At 39.5% G+C, this 16,441-nt stretch overlaps 1 long non-coding RNA gene across 1 annotated transcript; it reads right to left on the reverse strand.

The window, feature by feature from the left end:
• Window positions 1-10,405: 10,405 nt before the first annotated feature.
• LOC122428936 lies at window positions 10,406-15,668 on the reverse strand. The gene is made up of 5 exons (XR_006265850.1): window positions 15,450-15,668; window positions 14,327-14,346; window positions 12,351-12,470; window positions 11,600-11,709; window positions 10,406-10,693 (listed from the first exon to the last, which is right to left on the reverse strand). It is a non-coding gene; the product is annotated as an uncharacterized LOC122428936 (long non-coding RNA).
• Between the last annotated feature and the right edge of the window lie 773 nt (window positions 15,669-16,441).

Here is a 16,441-nt window from a genome sequence, read left to right on the forward strand (position 1 = left end):
CTATGGCTGATTCATATCAATGTATGACAAAACCCACTGAAATGTTGTGAAGTAATTAGCCTCCAACTAATAAAAAAAATTAAAAAAAATAAAAAAACAAAAAAAACAAATATATGGTTAAAAAAAGGGCAAGGTGGGAGGAGGGATAAATTAAGAATTTGGGATTAACATATACACTCTACTATGGACAAAATAAGGGCTTCCCTGGTGGCTCAGTAGTAAAGAATCTGTTTGTAATGCAGGAGACCTGGGTTCAATCCCTGAGTGGGGAAGATCCCCTGGAGAAGGGAATGGTAACCCAGTCCAGTATTCTTGCCTGGAGAATTCCATGGAGAGAGGAGCCTGGTGGGCTACAGTCCATAGATAATCAACAAGGACCTAAAGTACAGCAGAAGGAATTCTATTATATTATATAGTGATTTATATGGGAAAAGAATCTAAAAGAATGTGTGTTGTCACTTCAGTCATAGCCAACGTTTTGCTTCCCCATGGAATATAGCCTGCCAGGCTCCTCTGTCCATGGGATTCTCCAGGGAAGAATACTGGAGTGAGCAGCCATTCCCTTCTCTAGGAGATCTTCCCCACCCAGGGATCAAACCAGCACTTTCTGCTGCCCCTGCATTGCAGACATATTCTTTACTGCTGAGCCACTGGAGAAGCCAGCAGTAAAACAATGGATGTATGTGTAACTGGATGTCTTTGATGCACTCTTGAGACTAACACAATACTGTAAATCAACTATGTTGTTGTTTAGTAGCTCAGTTGTTAAGTCATGCCCAACTCTTTCACAAGCCTATGGAGAGTAACCCAGCAGGCGCCTCTGTTCATGGGATTTCCCAGTCAAGAATACTAGAATGGGTTGTCATTTCCTTCTCCAGGGGATCTTCCTGACCCAGGAATTGAACCTATGTCTCCTGCATTGGCAGTCAGGTTCTTTACCACTGAGCCACCAGGGAAACCACCAATATAAAATAAAAATGTAAATTTAGAAAAGATTTTAAAGAGAGCAAGATTCACAAGCATTTTAGTTAAGAGCAGGTAAGATCAGGAGAGGACATACTGAAATTCTGCTTACATTTTCATGAGGTTATTATTCACTTTTAGATATATACTGTGTACTTGCCACTGGGCTCCCTCCTGCCAAACCAGAAGGATTCCTGAGGTTCTTGTTTATTTCTGCTGTTCCAACTCATTACCTTCCACCTCCTAAAAGACTCAACACCACAGCTTTCAAGTCAAAGCCAAAAGTGCTCCATCTTTGGAAGCGAGTGTACAATTTGAAAAATGGTTGCACTTTGATGTCTTTGTTTTTTCCACACAGAAATGACTTTCAATCATAAGACTCAGTCTTGGCTCAATGCAAAACCTGATACATGATGACTGGTGTGTTAACACACACAAGTCATCAAAACAGATAGCTGTCTCTAAAAACGTGTTACCTTGCTTCTGACTGCCTGGGCAGCTGATGGAGATGAGAGACTGAATAATTCCTTTTGTCAGTTCAAAGCTAAATTCTGGAGGCAGCATGTTTTCCTGGATGCCTAACTAAATCTTCTTGGCTTCATTTACTAGGTCAGAGCTACAAGACTCCAAAACACTATTGCATTTAGAAACGCGGTGCATTCTCATTTGTGGGGATTCCGTTCTTTGAAGAGTATTTACAGTTCAGTTCTTCACCACAGAGGGCCTGACTCTGGAATCCAGCAGAAGATGGCTACTCATAGCATTTCAAATCCAACCAGCTTTTCCAGCCACATGTCCAACTATCACATCTGATCACACACACTTACAGTTCTGTCACAAAGCCCGCCATCTTCCTTGAGTTTCTCTGTGCGCCTGAGTATCTGTACTTTTACCATGCTGTTCCTTCAGCCTGCTTGTCTTTCTATCTTGTCTCTCAATGACATCTTTACAAGTAAAAAGTCACATTTTTTTATGAAGACTGTACAGATCTACTACATACACACACACACACAGACACACACACCCAGTCAAAATCAGTTACCATGTCATCTAACTGCCCATATTATGGGTCTCTACATTATTATAATCTTCTATTTCTGCTTCCTTCCCTACCTCACTGACTTCACCCACCCATATGGAAGTATATATCTTTTGAAGGCAAAGCCCATGTCTTCAATATCCTTATGTTTTCAATCACTGCTAATTTATTGTATGAATGATGGCATGAGAACATATTTGAACATTACCCTGGACAAACACAAGATATTTTACAATACTAAGTCAATCTAAATTTTTTAATGCAGTGTCCTTACATAGATTGTTGATATTTTGGTGTCGTGGATTTGTTGCATTCATTTTTTTTTAATGCAACACTAGATGTTATTTTTCTTGATTATGAGTTTTTATGACACCCTGGCCTCCTTCTTAAATTTGGGATTGCATGCAAATTCTTCACTCACCTCATCAGAGACCTGTTGCTGAGATGGACTCTCCATGACATCTAAAATAACTGATGAAAAGTTAGCAAAATATATTTTTGATTGTATCTGTTCCTCAATGCTAATGAAATCCTGATACTGAATAAGAGTAATAATAATATAATGCATAGATTAGAGAATTAACGGAACTCTAAATCATGTCACCCACCCTCTTCATCATATAGATAAAGCACCTGAGGGCCAGGGAATTTAGGAGAAAGTGGTCCAAGCTTACACTCCTACTTCTTTTTCTGTTGGTTTTGCTAGGGCTTCAGGCAGTCATTGGGGTCTGTGGATATGAACAAAGTTCAACAGGCTTCTTTTTACATTAGACAAAGTTCAAAGTCCTTGTCTTTGGAAACAACCTAAATGTCTATCAACAGAAGAATGGATAAAGAAATTGTGGTACATATATACAATGGAATATTACTCAGCTTTAAAAGGAGCAAAATTGTGGTTTTGCAGAGACATAGACTGACATAGAGACTTCATACAGAGTGAAGTGAGTCAGAAAGATAAAAACAAAAATTGCATATTGTCACTTGTATGTAGACTCTAGAAAAATGATACAGATGAACTTATTTGCAAAGCAGAAATAGAGACATAGAGAACAAATGTATGGAAACCAAAGGAGGAAGAGGAGTAGGATGATTTGAGAGATGGACATTGACATATACATATGCATATACAGCCATGTATAAAACAGATAACTAATAAGAATCCACTGTCGAGCAAAGAGAACTATTATTCAGTGGTTTGTGGTGAGCTAAATGGGAAGGAAATCCAAAAAAGAGAAGATACGTGTGCACATTTGCTGATTCACTTTACTGTATGGTAGAGACTAACACAACATCAAAAAGCAGCTAAACTCCAATAAGAATTAATTTTAAAAATAAATAAATAAAATTAATTTTAAAAAGAAATTGCAAAATTACTTTCTAAATTACTAGCAAAAATCTACTCCCCACAAATAATATATATCTGCCCCTTATCTGCATTTTCACCAGAACTAGATACTGGAACACTTTGAAGTTTTGCCAAGTGGTGAACCAAAAAAATGGGATCTTGTTTTTATTTTAAAATTTTATTTTAAATTTATTTTAAATTTCTAAACTATTAATCAGGTTGATCCTTTTTTTTTTTTTCATATATTAGCAGCTTTTGTTTCCTTTCCGATGAAATGCTATTCATAGTTTTTATTAGTTAGTTCAATAAGATTTTTAAATCAATTCCTACAAAAAAAGACAAGGGTCCCATTTATTACATGTGTTGTAAAATATTTACTTTTTCCCAGTCTGTCACGTTTGGTTTGAAACTTTGCAATATCTTGAATCCTTTTATTTTCTGCTTTCATATAGTCAAATACAGCTACTTTTGCTAGGTGGTTTTAGGTTTTCCTGTATTTCTAGTCTTTATACTTTCCAGGTGGCATCAGTGGTAAAGAATCCACCTGCCAATGCAGGAGACACAGGAAACGCAGTTTCAATCCCTGGATCAGGAAGATCCCCTAAAAAGTAAATGTCTACCCACTCCAGTATTCTTGCCTGGAAAATTCCACAAACAGAGGAGCCTGGCAGGCTACAGTCCACGGGGTCACAAAGAGTCAGACACAACTGAGCATGCAAGAGTCACAGTAGTCTTCATAAAGAAATTTTCTCTTAGTACCAAGGAATAAAAATGTTTTCTTAAAAAAAAAAAAAATCCTTGTCCTTATCAGTAATGCTTTCTATCAGTCTGCACTCAGACAATCTTGGAATGACAATTAATTCTAAAATTTAAAAAGACACAAAGAAGTTATCTTCAACTAGATGCAGTTTTGGTTTATCTCATTTGTTGTTTGGCTCTCATGTGGATATGCATTTCCTTGGAGGATTTTAGGATATAAACAATATTGGAAAGTAATAGCATTTCCAAGAAGAAGGGAGAAACACAATGATTCAATGCTTTATTGAATGTTTCTCTCCTACCAGACAAGAAAATTGATATTAAGTAAGAGGAAAGTATTTGTGGAAAGATGTTCTTGCTATGATTCAGGCACTTTTTTAAAAATACCAATGCCCCGGCCTAGCTCCACATCAGTTACACTAGAAGTTCTAAAATTGAGGTCCAGGTGTTGATATTTTTAGAAAATCTCCTTGAGAGGTTCATCATGCATCCAGAAGAACAAAGCGTTTCTGCACATCTTTGTGACAGCAGTGTTTTCAGTCCTAATTCTGTATTTATTTTTTATCATAGACCACATGCTTTGGTTAGTTTTTTTGTTAGCTACTCAGCTTTCAAGTCTATCCATACATGATTTTTGCAGTGAAGACGACAACCAGCATCTATCCACTCCCACCTCCAGCCATAAACCATTTGAATTTGAGGAGTTTGTCTCAACGAATCCAAAATCGCAGAGAAGATACAATAATGCCTTGTTCATCCTGTGTCACATGGGAGGAATTTATCTAAGGAGCACCTAGTGAGTTTGCATCTTCATCAGCCATAAGGGTAGTTGCTATGACAATGTGAGAATCAGAGGCAGTTCATAGCTCTTCTAATCTTTGGGTGTTCCATTTGTCATCTCTGCCCACCTCTTACTTCCACTACGTCCTGGCCTTTTGTGTGCTGACATGTGTGGTCTCTGAATGAATGTCAAGAGAGAAAAGGATGATAGACATATAGAAGAAATGAGAAAAGAACTGGGCTCTGGATTTAATGAGTTTGGATCTGAATACACTTACAACTTAAAAATTAATGTGCCTACCTGCTCTGCTGGCTTCTTTCGTGTCTGAGTTCAGAGATTAGAATTTAGCATGAGTAGCCTAAGACTGAGCTTTTCAACTCCACTACACCTGAGATGCAATTCGAGAAAGTTCTGCCCTTGTTCTCCTCTTGTGTTTAATTTATAGTGAAGCCGCCACTCTGGGTATCACTATGGGCATTTGCAAGGGAAGCTAATATAAGGTATAATATTAAGCATGTTCAGTTCAGTTCAGTCACTCAGTCAAGTCCACTGCTTTGTGACCCAATGGACTGCAGCATGCCAGGCCTCCCTGTCCATCACCAACGCCCAGAGTTTACTCAGACTGATGTCCATTGAGTCAGTGATGCCATCCAGCCATCTCATCCTCTGTCATCCCCTTCTCCTCCCACCTTCAATCTTCCTCAGCATCAGGGTCTTTTCAAATGAGTCAGTTCTTTGCATCAGGTGGCCAAAGTATTGGAGTTTCAGCTTCAGCATCAGTCCTTCCAATGAACATCCAGGACTGATCTCCTTTAGGATGGACTGGTTGGATCTCCTTGCAGTCCACGGGACTCTCAAGAGCCTTTCCAACACCACAGTTCAAAAGCAGCCAGACATGCTTTATTACTTTGCCAACAAAGGTCCATCTAGTAAAAGGTATGATTTTTCCAGTGGTCATGTATGGATGTGACAATTGGACTATAAAGAAAGCTGAGCACTGAAGAATTGATGCTTTTGAACTGTGGTGTTGGAGAAGACTCTTGAGAGTCCCTTGGACTGCAAGGAGATCCAACCAGTCCATCCTAAAGGAGATCAGTCCTGGGTATTCATTGGAAGGACTGATGTTGAAGCTGAAACTCCAATACTTTGGCCACCTCATTCGAAGAGTTAACTCATTGGAAAAGGTCCTGATGCTGGGAGAGATTGGGGGCAGGAGGAGAAGGGGACGACAGAGGATGAGATGGCTGGATGGCATCACCAATTCGATGGGCATGAGTTTGAGTAAACTCTGGGAGTTGGTGACGGACAGGGAGGCCTGGCGTGCTGCGGTTCATGGGGTCACAAAGGGTCAGACACGACTGAGCAACTGAATTGAACTGAACTGAGCATGCTAACCCTGAAATCCTATTAACTTTAATAATCAGGAAAAAAAAAAAAGGACAAAACTAGAATTCTGGTGTCTGCCCTCCATTCTGTATCGTTAGATTTAGTTTATGAGGTCTATTTAGATGCGGTTTCCCAGGTTGCACTAGAGGTGAGTGAGTGAAAGTGGCTCAGTCGTGTCTGACTCTTTGCGACCCCATGGACTATACAGTCCATGGAATTCTCCAGGCCAGGATACTAGAGTGGGTAGCCTTTCTCTGCTCCAGGGGATCCTCCCAACCCAGGGATCGAATCCAGGTCTCTTGCATTGCAGGCAGATTCTTTACCAGCTGAGCTACCAGGGAAGCCCCAGTGGTAAAGAACCCACCTGCTAACACAGGAGATGTAAGAGACCCGGGTTTGATCCCTGGGTTGGGAAGATCCCCTGGAGTAGAAAATGACAACCCACTCCAGTATTCTTGTCTGGAAAATCCCTTGGATAGAGGTCCATAGGGTCACAAAGTGTGGGACATGACTGAAGCTACTTAGCACGCACACATAGCATACACATGCATCTAGAAGCAGGCTAGAGGTTCCCATCTCGCATTCTTGCCCCCTCTCTATGTCTAACGTCAGATCGCTGGACCTGAAGCAACTCTTGGATCTGAAGCATCTCTTGCAGCTTGTCACTGATGAAGCTTTGGCCCTGTTCCTTCAACAGGACTGAGTCCAAATGCTCAACCTACACATTTCAGCAAGTTCCCAACATCCCTGAGTCTTAGTTTCCCTTTTTTGCATAATGGGAAACCTCGCACCCCTATATAATATATAGCATAGAGGAATAGCTCCATAAATGTCTGGTCTTTCTTTTTTTTTTTCTAGCTTGCCTCTTCACTATATCCTTAAAACTGTCTATGTCTCTCAAGAACAAAATCTCCAAATAAAACTCTTAGTCCTGGCATTCCAGGGCAGATATGAGCCTGATTATCACACTTTTTCTCCCCCTTTGCCTGTCGTACATTATAAGGCCACCTCACTCATCACTCACCTGAGATTCCCAGGTGGCTCAGTGGGTAAAGAATCTGCCTGCAATGTAGGAGACACCGGCAGACATGGGTTCCATCCCTGGGTCAGGAAGATCCCCTGGAGGAGGCCATGGCAAGCCACTCCAACAGTCTTGCCTGGAGAATCCCATGGACAGAGGAGCCTGGTGGGCTACAGTCCATAGGGTTTCAAAGAGTCAGACAAGACTGAAGCTACTGAGCATGCACACGCAAGCACTCATCTAAAGCTGCTTGGTCCTCTATCACTTATGAATCCCATCCTCTCTGTCTGGAAGGACTCTACCCCATCCTTTCATTATTAAAGTTGTGCCCTTTCCCTAAGGGCCAAGTTGATTGCCACTTCCTCCAGGAAACTGGGAGGACTTCACTCCAAAGGCATTCTTCCACATTTAGAAACTGAAATTCATCCCTTGCCTTTTAAAATCAGAAGTCAAATAAACCAAGAACACACCAAGAACTTATTGAAATTGATGGTGGAGTCAACAAATGGAAGAAGAAAATAAATTTGCCCCCCCCAGAAGAAAATATTCTAAAATATGTTTTTAATTTAAAAAAGCCTGATTCTCCTTTCATCCATTTTTTCTTTTCTAATTTTGAAATATCAGATAAGCTAAATGTCATTTGTTTCCTTTTAGCTTAACCTTTTCTCACTCTAAAAGAAGGGCATGTGTTTACATTAATTCTCTGTGTAGATGAAATTCTTAGATCCTCGAGGGGTCTGGTATACATCCTGTTTGCAAACTAAGATTTCTTTATGAATGAAGAATAAAATGTGCATAGGCAGGCCTGAAACAGCAACCTTGCTTTGGGGCACTGCTCTTAGCTCCAATCTTTATAATCGGCATCTCTGAAACGTTCCATTTTACAAAGTACAAAGCCTGTTTTCATAGTTCTCTCATAAGTTGTTTTCCTAACACACTCCAATCAGTTTGATGCCAGTGAGTTTCTGCTGTGTTTATTATATTTTGTCTTCTTTCCACCCGGGCCCCCACCCTCAAATCCCACATTGTGAGCAAGCCTTTGAGCCACCAAACGTTTATTAGCAAATTTTCCAGCAAATAGAATTTTTTTGAACTTTTTCCACCTTTGGTCGATGGGCTTACACTGAAATAAACCAGTCATGTTTGTGCTAAACTTCTAATGGAACTTCGCTTCCAGTCACATTTAATGAATGACAAACTAAATATACCAACAAAGTCAACTCGTGAGTAAAAATAGAGGGAGGCAGAGACCCTGAGTAAAACAGAAAGAATGTGAGGGGGAAACATTGGGAGAGGGAATGAATGCTTAACTCCTGTGATTCCCGTAACAAATACTTAAAAAGCACAGCTTTCCGGAGGAAGGTGAGGGTGGGACGAATTGAGAAAGTAGCATGGACATATATACACTGTGTGTCTGTTGTATGCGAGCCCATCAGTTCAGTTCAGTTCAGTTGCTCAGTCGTGTCCGACTCTTTGCGGCCCCATGGCAGCACGCCAGGCCTCCCTGTCCATCAACAAGTCCTGGAGTCCACCCAAACCCACGTCCATTGAGTCGGTGATGCCATCCAACCATCTCATCCTCTGTCATCCCCTTCTCCTCCCGCCTTCAATCTTTCTCAGCAACAGGGTCTTTTCAAATGAGTCAGCTCTTTGCATCAGGTGGCCAAAGAATTGAAGTGTCAGTTTCAACATCAGTCCTTCCAATGAACACCCAGGACTGATCTTTAGGATGGACTGGTTGGATTTCCTTGCAGTCCAAGGGACTCTCAAGAGTCTTCTCCAACACCACAGTTCAAAAGCATCAATTCTTCAGTGCTCAGCTTTCTTCACAGTCCAGCTCTCACATCCATACATGACCACTGGAAAAACCATAACCTTGACCAGACGGGCCTTTGTTGGCAAAGTAATGTCTCTGCTTTTTAATATGCTGTTTAGGTTGGTCATAACTTCCCTTCCAAGGAGTAAGCATCTTTTAATTTCATGGCTGCAGTCAGCATCTGCAGTGTTTCTGGAGCCCAGAAAAATAAAGTCAGCCACTATTTCCACTGTTTCCCCGTCTATTTGCTATGAAGTCATAGAACCAGATGCCATGATCTTAGTTTTCTGAATGCTGAGCTTTAAGCCAACTTTTTCATTCTCCTCTTTCACCTTCATCAAGAGGCTCTTTAGTTCTTCACTTTCTGCCATAAGGGTGGTGTCATCTGCATATCTGAGGTTATTGATATTTCTCCCAGGTATCTTGATTCCAGCTTGTGCTTCTTCCAGCCCAGTGTTTCTCATGATGTACTCTGCATATAAGTTAAATAAACAGGGTGACAATATACAGCCTTGACGTACTTCTTTTCCTATTTGGAACCAGCTTGTTTTTCCATGTCCAGTTCTAACTGATGCTTCCTGACCTGCATAGGTTTCTCAAGAGGCAGGTCAGGGTCTGGGTATTCCCATCTCTTTTAGAATTTTCCACAGTTTATTGTGATCCACACAGTCAAAGGCTTTGGCATAGTCAATAAAGCAGAAATAGATGTTTTTCTGGAACTCTCTTGCTTTTTCGATGATGCAGCAGATGTTGGCCATTTGATCTTTGGTTCCTCTGCCTTTTCTAAAACCAGCTTGAACCTCTGGAAGTTCACAGTTCATGTATTGCTGAAGCCTGGCTTGGAGAATTTTAAGCATCACTTTACTAGCGTGTGAGATGAATGCAATTGTGCAGTAGTTCGAGCATTCTTTGGCATTGCCTTTCTTTGGGATTGGAATGAAAACTGACCTTTTCCAGTCCTGTGGCCACTGTTGAGTTTTCTAAATTTGCTGGCATATTGAGTGCAACACTTTCACAGCATCATCTTTCAGGATTTGAAATAACTCAAATGGAATTCCATCACCTCCACTAGCTTTGTCCGTAGTGATGCTTTCTAAGGCCCACCTAACTTCACTCGCATTCAAGGATGTCTGGCTCTAGGTGAGTGATCACACCATCATGATTATCTGGGTCATGAAGATCTTTTTTGTACAGTTCTTCTGTGTATTCTTGCCACCTCTTCTTAATATCTTCTGTTTCTGTTAGGTCCATACCATTTCTGTCCTTTATTGAGCCCATCTTTGCATGAAATATCCCCCTGGTATCTCCAATTTTCTTGAAGAGATATCTAGTCTTTCCCATTCTGTTGTTTTCCTCTATTTCTTTGCATTAATCGCTGAGGAAGGCTTTCTTATCTCTCCTGGCTATTCTTTGAAATTCTGCATGCAAATGAGACGGACTGTAAACTGCCAAACTTTCTGTCCGTGGAACTCTCTAGGCAAGAATACTGGAGTGGGTAACCATTCCTTTTTCCAGGGGATCTTTCCAACCCAGGGATCGAACCTGGGTCTTCTGCATTGCAGGCAGATTCTTTACCATCTGAGCTACGAGGGAAGACTTCATATGAATATGTAAATATTTATATATTACACTATCAGATGTAAAATGATAGTGAGAAGTTGCTAAGTAACACAGAGAGCCCAGCCTGGTGCTCTGTGATGAGCTAGAGGGGTGAGATAGGATGAGGGGAAGGAAGCTCAGAAGAGAAGAGCTACATATATAATTATGACTGATTTGTGTTGTTGTACAACAGAAGCCAACGCAAACTTTTAAGCCAATTTCCCACCAGTTAAAAAATAAATAAAAATAAAATATATAATTTTCCTGAAATTGATTATGAATATGTGTATATCTGAGAGAATTAAGGATTTGAGAAGTTAAAGTCATATTTATTTCCATGTAAATCATTTCATAAAGTTGGTATCTCCTAATGACACCAAAACACTGACAAATCTCTGGTTAATGTAAGTGTTAAAAGTCACAAAATGAACCTGAGATCACAATTACCTGAATTCAAATACTAACTAGACATATCCAGGCAAATTAAGAAGAACACAGGGACAGTCTTACCCAAACATCAAACAAAACGAGATGCAGGCTTCCTTTCTTCTGAAAAGTCTCCAGGCCTCAATTATACTCACATTTTTAGTTTTTGGGCCCAGATCATTTCATTTATTACTTTTTTAATATCTCTGTACAATTCTTATTACCTTTTCAAAAAGTACTGAAGTATCACTCTGAACTAAGATAAGTGTCTGGACTCATTATTGACAGTGGGATTGTTGCAGAAATTAGCACCTTCAGCTGGCGATTTATTATGTAAGTGATAATGTTTGGGTAACAAAAAGTGTACTAATATGTCTCTGGTCAATAATGTGTTCACAGCAATAGGAAAATTAGAGGAAGAAAAGTGACCAGACAGAAAAATAATGACTTCAAAGCTAAAATACCTTGAAAATGGTCACATCTCCATTCTTTAAATCAGTTTTACATCTTGCCTCGACTGATAATCATTTATTGTTAACTTCACTGATTTTTGTCCTAAAGGTGTCCTATGGGCCTAGGAAATGAGAAGTCAAACTAAATATTAGTGGCTGGAATTCATGCAGTCAAATCAGAGATAAAGACCAAGCTTGCTGGAAGAATTGACAGAGCTGGAGTTAATTTATTTACCCATAAAAGCAGACACATACACAGGGAGGCGATCAAAAACTGATGATGGCAAACTGCTCAGAAAATGTGTGGTCACCTGCCCTGTTGCATTTTTAGAGGAAGAGATAAAAAATTCATGTGTGTGTGTGTGAGTCCCTCAGTCGTGTCTGACTCTTTGCCACCCTGTGGCCTGTAGCCCACCAGGCGCCTCTGTTCATGGAATTCTCCAGGCAAGAATACTGCAGTGGCTAGCCATTCCCTTCTCTAGAGGATCTTCCCAGCTGAGGGATCGAACCCCATCTCCTGCATTACAGGTGGATTCTGTACCATCTGAGCTGCCAGAAAAGTCCCCAATAATTGATGACTAGAGGTCAAATGACCTGCCAGTGCTGTTAACAGCATCCCTTCATCTACTGATTCAAAGGGATCAAGTCCTTACATCCTCCCAACACTTCCCATTTCCATGTCACTTCAGCATGCTCTTCCACGGCAAGCAAGGTACTGTGCCCAGCTTTGCTCTTGGTTTCCCCCCGTGCCACAAACACTGACCAAAACCAACACCACTGTGAGCGTCAGGGACTCGCCAAGCGCACAGAACTTCAGGTCCTCTCTAGGAAGCCTGGGGTTTCCCAGCCACAAAGCCTTGTGCTGCCTTCACGATGTGCTGGTCTGATTTGGAGCAAAAACAGATAGAACACAAGAAGTGAGAGCAGATAAAGAAATCAAAGTTGAGATTGTGCCGAGTGTTGGAAACATTGATTGGACCTCACTTTGAACCAGAAGGGAACTCTTTAAAGTTCTGTTTGGGAACAGATCACTATTTAAAGTTTCCGAAGAGTGACACTGAAACTCATCTTTACACATTGTATGCCGGGAGACACGGACGCTTGGTCGTTCCTTTTGTGTTATTGACCTGCATGGCAGAACATTCACGAACAGAGAGCAAAGTTTAGCTGCAATGCAGGATATTTTTTTGCTGATGTTCTCATTTTTTCTTGCCTTGTTATTTGTGTTGAAATTTGATTCAAGAATATTATTTTAGTATATAAAAACAGGATAGAGGCATAAAAAAATCTTCCAGCAGTACTAATTCATTCTTAGGAATATGAATTTCACTCTTAAAACCATAAATGAAAAGCTGAAACAAGCAAAACACAATTCGCTGTTTTGAGGCTGCTTTTGGAAATTTGTTTGCTTAAATGTTTCATTCTTCTTTTTTTCATCATCAAAATTGAGACCAAAGAGATCTGAGGATTTCCAAAATAAAAGCTTCTGTTACTAATTCCACTTAAGGTCAGCATATATGAGGGACATGTGGATTTTGGAAATAAACCACCCCTAATTATTGTTTTGACACATTTAAATTTCAAAAGAGAGATTAAAACCTGAACAAAGGACCGTCACTTCTGCCTGTGACACAGTCACAGTAACTGGACTCGCCTGCTCGTTACAAACAATGATTAGAAACTGAAAATACATGCAAAACTGCTATTTTTAGGCACTGGGCAACCGGCAGTCCAGGATTGCGTTACCTAAGAGAGGAGAAAAAAAATGAACTATACACAGCAACTTTCCATTTTCTAAATTTCAAAGCAGGGAAGAGGAGCCCAGGCAAAGCATAGCAGTCCTGCTGAGCTGTTGGGGTAGAGATTAAAGTTCTCAGAGGCTGAGAAAGCTGGATTTGCAAAGCAGAATACAAAAGATGAGAACGCTCCCAGAGAAACAGCTCCAGGAACAGGCATTGGCTTCCTGAGACTTTCACTTAATACTAAGCAACACATGAATGGTAAAACTAAGCAGTGTGTGGGGTAAACGCCTAAGAAGCTGGGCAAAAATGATCAGCTACAAGAGAACTGTAAACTGAATAAATTAAAAAAAAAAAACTCACTCAGAGATGGGACACTATCTTGTATTGGCTACCCAAACTGAAGTTATTGAATACCTGAGATATTCAATAGAGACCCCAGAAGTCTTCATGGTAGATCTATCCCGTGTCACTCTTAAAAAGCTGAAAGGTAACTTCACACTAATTTATAAGCAATTAAATTTCCTGTCAAAATATACTTCAGTCCTCTCTAAATGAAGACAGAAAATTCTATGCACTTATCAGAACAATATTCACAATGACTATAATCATTTAAATTTTTCTCTAAACATGAAGCAGGAAAATGAAGCTCATTGTTGAAGCTCATTGTCAGGAGAAATGCTTGTTAATAGCAAAGAACTCAGAAATGACAGAAGCAATGCAGCTAGCAGACAAATCCATTAAAACAATGTTATAAATATTCCTAAGGATTTAAATGAAAACAAGAATCTAATGAGGAGAGAAATGAAAGGTTAAAAAAAGAAATATGGCTTATAAGGCTTACAAACAATATCTGAGAGGAAAATTTAACAGGAAGGACTTAACTGCAGATTAGAGAGAGAGGATAAAAGTGTTAATAAGCTTGAAGACATAGTAGAAGTGGAAACTAAAGTACTGAGGAGAAAATGTTTGAAAAGTAAGTAAACAGAAACTCACTTACCTGCAGAACAACAGGGATTCCTGAAAAAGAGGAGAGGAGACAGATTAAAAGGGAAAAAAAGAGAGAGAACAGGCAAAATTTCAGAATGTCTTTAAAACCACTTTATAGAGGTATGATTGACCAACTCAAAGCAATACATATTTAATGTAAAGGTCTGTATAGTCAAAGCTATAGCTTTTCCAGTAATCAAGTACCATACCAATGTGAGAGGTAGACTACACAGAAGGCTGAGCACCAAAGAATTGATGCTTTCAAACTGTGGTGTTGGAGAAGACTCTCGAGAGTCCCTTGGACTGCAAGGAGATCCAACCAGTCCATTCTAAAGGAAATCCAACCCTGAATATTCACTGGAAGGACTGATGCTGAAGCTGAAGCTCCAATACTTTGGCCAACTGCTACAAAGAGCTGACTCATTAGAAAAGGCCCTGAAGCTGGGAAAGATTGAAGGCAGGAGGAGAAGGGGATAACAGAGGATGAAATGGTTGGGTGGCATCAGTGACTTAATGGAAATGAGTTTCAAGAAACTCCAAGAGATAGTGAAGAACGGGAAAGCTTGGCATGATGCAGTCTACAGAGTCTCAGAATCAGACACAACTGATCAACAGAATAACAAAAATGGACAACAGACCTAATGAGTTTGGAGATAAGTATACATCCATGAAATCATCACCACAATCTATGCCATAAATATGCCTATCACCTCCAAAATGTTCCTTCTACCTTCTTTATTTAATTATTTTTGTGATAAGACAAAAAGCTTTACTGTCTTAGAAATTTTTAGTTTCCAATAAATTTTATATTATTAGCTAAAGGCACTATGCTATACAGCAGATTTCTAGGACTTACATAACTCAAACTTTGTACTCTTTGAGTAATACTTCTATAAATCCACAGAACCAGGAAATTCAAAAAACAGGATAAAGACAAGGAAAACCACAAGAAGTCATATCTTAGTCACATTATTGAAAACCAGTGAAAAAGAGAAGTGTCCAGAAAGAAAAAAAAAAAACCTGACTTTGGCTCAAATGATTGTAATGGTGAATTCTATGGAACACTGAAGGAAGAAAATATAATCTTACATAAACCCAGAAATTAGAAGAGAAGGGAAAAATTCCCAACTTACTTTGCAATTGTTTTGTTCAGGTTACCAGAACAGAGATATTATAAGAAAACTACCAAGTTTCTAAACACAAAAACACCAAAGATTAGCAAACCTAAGTGAAACTGAAAGTCCTGTCAGACTCTTTGTGATCCCAGGGACTGTATAGTCCATGGAACTCTCCAGGCCAGAATACTGGAGTGGGTAGCCTTTCCCTTCTCCAGGGGATCTTCCAAACCCAGGTTTCCCGAACTGCAAGCAGATTCTTTACCAGCTGAGCCACAAGGGAAGCCCAAGAATACTGGAGTGGGTAGCCTATCCCTTTCTCCTGTGGATCTTCCCAACTAATTATTAACCAATCTTGCATTCCTGTGATAAACCAATCGGTTTTCGTGTTAACTTTTTAATTGTTGTAGCAAACCTAAGTTAACACAGAATAACTGATTGGTTTAGCACAGGAATGCAAGATTGGTTAATAATTCAATAGCAATCCAGGTTACTCATCATACTAAAAGAAAAAGGGGAAAACAATGTATTATCTCAATAAACAGGCAGACGAAGCATTTGACAGTATTCAACATCTACTCAAGCTCAATGCTCTTAAACAGAATAAAAGGAGACTGTCTTTATTTGCAGATAATATGATAGTATACATTAAAAAAAAAATCAGTCTACCAAAAAAAAACCTACCTAGAACATCCTGATAAATTTACAATAATGTAAGGTCACAGGATGTAATACTGAAGATCAATATCAAAACTTAATATAAAATCTATTCTAATTCTATATACTAGCAGCAACAATGGAAAAATAAAGTATTTAGGTACCATTTCCAGTAGCATAAAAACATAAAATACTCAGATATGTATATAAATATAGGCATGTAAGACTTCTATAGTGAAAATCATAAAACATTACTGAGAGAAATTAAGAAAAATAAATGGAGAGATACACCATGTACATGGATTAGAAGATAATACTAAAATATCAGTCCTCCTAAATCAATGTACTGATAA

This window comes from Cervus canadensis, chromosome 27, assembly GCF_019320065.1.
Source record: "Cervus canadensis isolate Bull #8, Minnesota chromosome 27, ASM1932006v1, whole genome shotgun sequence".
Lineage (NCBI taxonomy): Eukaryota > Metazoa > Chordata > Mammalia > Artiodactyla > Cervidae > Cervus > Cervus canadensis.